Below are 7,435 nucleotides of genomic sequence, written 5' to 3'. Positions count from 1 at the left end.
CAGCAGCATTAATTAAATTATGTTGTCGTCCCCCAAAAAATCTACCTCCCTCTAAATATGTTGGCATTATAAAATAAATAATTTGTATGTGTTCCATTTGTAAGAGTTTTTGTGCATACCTGCATATGTGTGTACCTTCCGAAATCTATATGTAGACATTTATATAATTATTGACATTGAAAAATTGTTTCAAATAGTTCTTTTCTCAGCAAATATTCATGGGTAAACACAGCCAGTAGAAAAAATGATTAAATAAACAACAAACTACTCCGTATTAAATTTCTTAAGCAATGTGTGAGTATCAGCAGAAAAAAAATCTTGCTGGAAATTACAGAAAATGAAGTTGCTACATGTACAGTAGCATCTGGGATAACAGTGTTTAAACATTCATTTGCTTGTCAAGCAATGCATCGCTACTCCCCGGAGAGCTACAAGGGACAGGCTTCGGAGCATCCTCTGGACTCTCTAATCCATCAGATTCCACTGAGTATCTTTATTGATAAGCCTGATTCCCTGCGCTTCACAGATATCATTTCTACAATCTCCACTTATTGAAGGGGGAGATAATGAAGTGTCTTGTTCTGCCTTTCTGCTGGGATATGAAACATTTCCTTCCAAAAGCAAGGGACATCATTTAAGGCTCGGAGATCAAAAGCACAGATGTCTTATATCAATGACATTTACAACCCAGGGACAAAATAAGGACAGATTGGATCTCTTTTATTCTCTTACCTTTCAAGGCACTAACCCCCTGAAGGCCTGAGTGAACCTGAGACAAGCTGTCCTTGTCAGATAGGGATTCAGGTAAACACTTCTGCCTTTGAGAGAGGGGAAGGGGGGGGGGGGTTACAAATATGTCTTCTAGATCTTTCCTATCTAAGAGCGGTATTGTTGTTTTTGTGTACCAAAGAGCTAGTTAATAAGTTCTTGCTCTTTTAATATAGCAGCTCTGGGTCTACTAATATATGATGACAATGGCATATGAAATTAAAAAGAACAATATTGAGAAGGTGTGACCGACCTGCCACTCCACATAGTGTAAAATAAAATCAGTAAAAGTAGCAGTGAAGCAAATAGATGTTTATTGCTAGATGCTACATTATTGCAATGATCACAAGTGTTATCCATTTCGGTACAAAACAAAGAGCAATGCATTGCTTTACAGCAAGCATGTCAAACTCAAAGGCTAACACGGGCCAAATAAACAAGGTTTAAAGGATCACTATAGGGTCAGGAACACAAACATGTATTCCTGACCCTATAGTGTTAAAACCACCATCTAGCCTCCCTGGGCCTCCATAAATATAGCGACATCTCACTGTATTCAAGCCTGAAGCTGTAGAAATGCATGCTGTTTGCCTAAAAAAAAAAAAAACAAGCAGTCTGCTGACATTATCAGAAGTTGTAGCCTGATCCAATCACAGTGCTTCCCCATAGGATTGGCTGAGACTGACAAAGATGCAGATCAGGGGCAGAGCCAGCATGATTCAAACACAGCCCTGGCCAATCAGCATCTCCTCATAGAGATGAATTGAATCAGTGAATCTCTATGAGGAAAGTTCAGTGTCTGCATGCAGAGGAAGGAGATACTGAATGTTTGGATGCATTTTAGGCAGCCATGACCAAGGAAGGATCTCTAACAGCTATCTGAGGAGTGGCCAGTGAAGGTATTACTAGGCTGTAATGTAAACACTGCATTTTCTCTGAAAAGACTGTGTTTACAGAAAAAAGCCTGAAGGTAATGATTCTACTCACCAGAACAAATTCAATAGGCTGTAGTTGTTCTGGTGACTATAGTGTCCCTTTAAGCAAAAAAAAAAAAAGTTCGACCTAGACCAACACAAACTAAAGTTACTTGCAAATGATATGTAATCATGGGTACATATATATGATTTACTCAAAATCTTCACTTACTATGCGCCCCCGCCCACCCCCCACCCCCCACCTTTTTACCGTGTAATACACACAGAGCCTCCCATGGCCCCACACACTAATACACTGCCCCCTCCCCAGGGGCGTACCTAGAGCATTTGGTGGGTCCTAATTTCGGCACCCCCGCCCCCCAACACACACACACACACTTTTTAAATGTATTTAGCACTGAACAGTGTTTGTGTGTTTGAATGTTAGCATGTTTTTGTATGGAATACGTTTGAGTGAATGTAGGGGTGTGTGCTTTTGCATGTAGTGTTGATGTTGAAATGCAGGGGTGTATTTGTGTGTAGTGTTGTTGAGATTCTGAGATGTATGCACATATACACACTGACACACATGCAGATACATATACACATTAAGGCAGATACATAGATACAGAGATACACAGACACACATTGACACACATGCAGACACAGTGGCGACTCAGTGGGTGGGAGGGGGCACATAAGATACCACAGTCAAAACTGGGGGGGCACTAAAACTTTTCACCAGGGGATGGGGTAATATGCTGCCATTTACTGTCTGGGGCAACCAATTTGCATAGAATTCACATTAGCCACCCAGATTTCTTGTTGTGGGCTGGATGACACCTTTTAACTTTGATCTTTGTTTATCAGATAACTGAAAAAAGAATTGTTGCTCTACATAAAGATGGCCTAGGCTATAAGAAGATTGCCAAGACCCTGAAACTGAGCTGCAGCACGGTGGTCAAGACCATACAGCAGTTTCACAGGACATGTTCCACTCAGAACAGGCCTCCCCACGGTCGACCAAAGAAGTTGAGTGCATGTGCTCAGCGTCATATCCAGAGGTTGTCTTTGGAAATGCCAGCATTACTACAGAGGTTGAAGGGGTGGGAGGTCAGTCTGTTAGTGCTCAGACCATACACCACACAGTGCATTAAAATTGGTCTTCATGGCTGTCGTCCCAGAAGGAAGCCTCTTCTCAAGACCATACACCACACACTGCATTAAAATTGGTCTTCATGGCTGTCGTCCCAGAAGGAAGCCTCTTCTCAAGACCATATACCACACACTGCATTAAAATTGGTCTTCATGGCTGTCGTCCCAGAAGGAAGCCTCTTCTTCACGAAAGCCCGCAAACAATTTGTTGAAGACAAGCAGACTAAGGACATGGTTTACTGAAACCATGTCCTGTGGTCCGATGAGACCAAGATAAACTTATTTGGTTCAGATGGTGTCAAGCGTGTGTGGCGGCAACCAGGTGAGGAATACAAAGACAAGTATGTCTTGCCTCCAGTCAAGCATGGTGGTGGGAGTTTCACGGTCTGGGCCTGCGATGCTATATACATCGGAACCAAGAATGCCAACATGTACTGTGACATATTAAAGCAGAGTACGATCCCCTCCCTTTGGAGACTGGCCCACAAGGTAGTATTCCAACATGATAGCGACCCCAAACACACCTCCAAGACGACCACTGCCTTGCTAAAGAAGCTGAAGGTAAAAGTGGTGGATTGGCCAAGCATGTCTCCAGACCTAAACCCTATTGAGCATCTGTGGGGCATCCTCAAACAGAAGGTGGGGGAGCGCAAGGTCTCTAACATCCACCAGCTCCGTGATGTCGTCATGAAGGAGTGGAAGAGGACTCCAGTGGCAACCTGTGAAGCTCTGGTGAACTTCATGCCCATGAGGGTTAAGGTAGGGCTGGAAAATAATGGTGGCCACACAAAAAAATTTACACTTTGGGCCCAATTCGGACATTTACACTTAGGGGTGTACTCACTTTTGTTGCCAACTATTTAGACATTAATGGCTGTGTGTTGAGTTATTTTGAGGGGACAGCAAATTTAAACTGCTATACAGGCTGTACACTTACTACTTTACATTGTAGCAGAGTGTAATTTCATCAGTGTTGTCACATGAAAAGTAATAATAAAATATTTAGAAAAATGTGAGGGGTGTGCTCACTTTTGTGAGATACTGTATACTGTCATATACAGCCACATGCACACAGCCAAACACAGTTACAGACAGACAGTCACACACACACAGATACACTCAGCTACAGGCAGACATTCAAACACACCCAGTTACAGGCAGTAGCATGCACAATTACAGGCAGGCTGTAACACAGTTACAGGCAGCATTACACAGTCACAGGCAGACAGTCACACACACTCAGTGACATGCAGACAGTCACACACAATCACACACACAGTCACAGGTAGACAGTCACACACACAGCCATAGACAGTCACACACAGTCACAGGCAAACAGTCACACATGCAGGCACAGGCAGGCAGTCATACATGCAGTCATAGGCAGACAGTCACAAACACATTCACAGATAGCCACAGGCAGACAGACACACACACAGTCACAGCCAGACATTCACACACACAGTTACAGGCAGACAGTCACACACACCATAACAGGTAGACAGTTACACACACAGTCAATAGCAGTCACACACAGTCACAGGCAGACAGTCATACACGCAGTCACAGGCAGGTAGTCAAACACACTGTCACGGTCACAGGCAGACAGTTACACACACAGTCACAGCAAGACAGTCGCACACACAGTCACAGACACAGTCACAGGCGGACACATACACACACAGTCACAGGCAGACACTCACACACACAGTCACACATACAGTCACAGGCAGACAGTTACACATACAGTCACAAGAAGACAGTCTCACACACACACACACACAGTCACAGGGAGTCACACACACTTTCACACACACACACAATCACAGGCAGACAGACACAATCATAGTTACACACACACACAGCACACTCTCTCACTTACTGGAGGTGGAGTGGAATCACTGAAGTGAAGTCCCTGGTGTGTAGTTGTTGGGGAAGCAGGTAATTCTTCCTGCTTCCCATCTGTGTGCAGCAGAAGCAGCAGTGGGTGGAGACTGCCTTTAGCTCTGCCCCCGCTGCCGATTTGGCCCTGCCCCCAACTCTCAGAGAAGTTCTCCTGCTTTCGACCCCTGCGTGTGTGAGCTGGGGGTCACTACTGCCATGGCGCCCCACAGGTCACACCTCCCCAAGGCCAGGCCTTGTGGCACCCCCTACATTGTGGTACCTGGGGTGGACTGCCCCATTCTGCCTCCCCCCCTTAGTACACCACTGACCCTCGCTCCAATCTAATACACTGCTTCCCCTCCCTCCCCAAATGTAATGCACTGCCCCCACCCACTACACTTCTCCCTCCCTCCACCAATTTAATACACTGCCCTCGCCCTCCCTCTCCCCAAAATAAAACACTGCCCCCCTCCAACCACTCTATTACACTGCCCCATCCTTACCTCAATTTAATACACTGCCCCTCACTCTAATGCACTGCCCCACCCCCTCACCACCAATTTAATACACTGACATCACTGCCCTCAATTTAATACATTGTCCCACTCCTACCACTCTAATACACTGCATCCCCCTCCTTCCTCCTAATTAAATAAACTGCACCCTTTCCTTCCTCCCAATTGAATACACTTCCCCCCCCCCCCCCACACCCCTCCTCAATTTAATACACTACATACTACAGGAAGGTTCCCCCAAGCCCCTCTTCCTCTACCTTACATCGTCTTCCAGTCCAGTCCTGCACGACCTTCTCTGCTCAAGCAGGCCACACGCTCCTCTGGTATGCTCTGCATGCAGCTGCACACAGCCAGCCACTCTTCACACTGTAGTGCCACCACGAAGCCACTGGATATGACTCCATAAGCTGTATGCGCATATCCGGCGACAGGCGTGGAAGAATGTTTTGCGCTCTTGCGGCAGCCGTGCCCATTGCAGAGATACGCAAAGATACTCATTTTGGGCCGCATGTTTGACATGCTTGCTTTACAGTCTGTAGCACACAATTCTTTAGCCAATAGTTCAAAAGAGGATGTTCTCTTCTCCCAATTTCTCAAGATTGTAAATTCATAGGACTTATTGTGTAGAACGTTGCAGGGGGTTGACCCCCACAGACAGAGCTCACATCTCCTTTTGTATTAGTGTGCATAATTATGTATCGCCATTTGTATAATTACTAATGTTATCTCTGTGTAAATTGTAAAGCACTCTTATTAAGAATGCTATATAAGAACTGTTACATAAATAAATTAATATACATAATTTGAGCAGGAGGGATAGGTAGGAATTTATTTAACTCCTTTCCTACCAAGAAATTTTGTTTGTGAACACATCAACATAACACATGAATGTAGATGTTTAAGCATAAATAGGGAATATGAGAACAGGCAAAAGGTCAGAAAACTCAACAGTTTGCCCTTTAGTTCGCGCTCAAGTCTCAACAAAGGTTTTGCCTACTGGTGCCGTTATGAGACTGATCCTGCCCACAAGGGCATTCCAAATCCACAATGCCAGCAAGTTTCCCTGCACTAGAGATACAGCAAGTGGTGCTGATATTCCAGTAGGCACAGTGGGCACAGGGTATCATCAGCGAGGTGTAGCTGATATTCCACTAGGCATAGTGAGCACAGGATCCACATGTGGATTACTTTTTTTTTTTTTTTTTTTTTGTGAATGTGGATTACCCTTTTATCTAATGAGCAAAAAAAAAAATTGAGACCTGAGCGGGAATAAATAAAAGGGCAAGATATTGAGTTTTCTGAGTTTTTCTGCCCATTCTCATAGTTCTCATATTCATTGTTTTTGCTATATATTGCTATTTAGGCAAACATACACATTTTATTTTTCATTTTTTCATTCATCCTTTTTAGAAATGTATTCAGTTCTTTAGACAGTGTACAATATCCCTTATCTTGCAATAGTTTACACACTAAAATATTAGTATAAAAAGAAAACATAACAAATAGATAAATAAAAGTGGGCAAATATCAACCTTGCAAGTATTTGTCAAAACCCTGAAAGAATTGCTGGTAGTACAGTTCACTTAAAATGGCAGTAGAATATAAAAATGGTTATAGCATTTCAGCATAATGCCCACATACTTTAAGCACAGTTAAATCAGCAGTACTGGTGTAACCACAAGGCAGCAGAGGCTGCCACCTTAGGGTGTACGGGCAAGGTTTGTGCAAATCCGGGTTACCAGCACCACCTCCTGCCAGTCTCTCCATGTAGCATGGCTACACAGACTGCAGTAGAGGATCTAATTTATCCTCTACACTGTCTGACAGGAAGCTGTTTGGTGCTGCCAGGGAGCAGCTTCCTGTCAGACTGGGTAGATGATACAGAAGATCGTCTACCATGGTCTGCACAGCCACGCTACATGGAGGTAAGCAAGCACATGAGGGACGAGTGGAGAGAAAAGGCACACAAAATTGGCTGAGTGGTGAAATAGACACACAGGGGGGCCAGGGAATGACAAAAAGAGAAAATGTACTTTGGGGGAAGAGACACAGAAAGGGGCTGGGGAAGCAAAATAGAGACACAGAAAAGGGCTGGTATTGTGGTTGTGGTTTTGGATGTATTAGTTTGCGCAATTCAAAAGGTTTCACAATAACTACTGTGTTAAACTGTCAGGAGCACCAAGATGGCTGCCGATTATG

The sequence above is a fragment of the Pelobates fuscus genome, chromosome 1, assembly GCF_036172605.1.
Source record: "Pelobates fuscus isolate aPelFus1 chromosome 1, aPelFus1.pri, whole genome shotgun sequence".
Classification (NCBI taxonomy): Eukaryota; Metazoa; Chordata; class Amphibia; order Anura; family Pelobatidae; genus Pelobates; species Pelobates fuscus.
The sequence above is the reverse complement of the archived record's forward strand: the minus strand, read 5'-3'. Positions refer to the sequence as shown.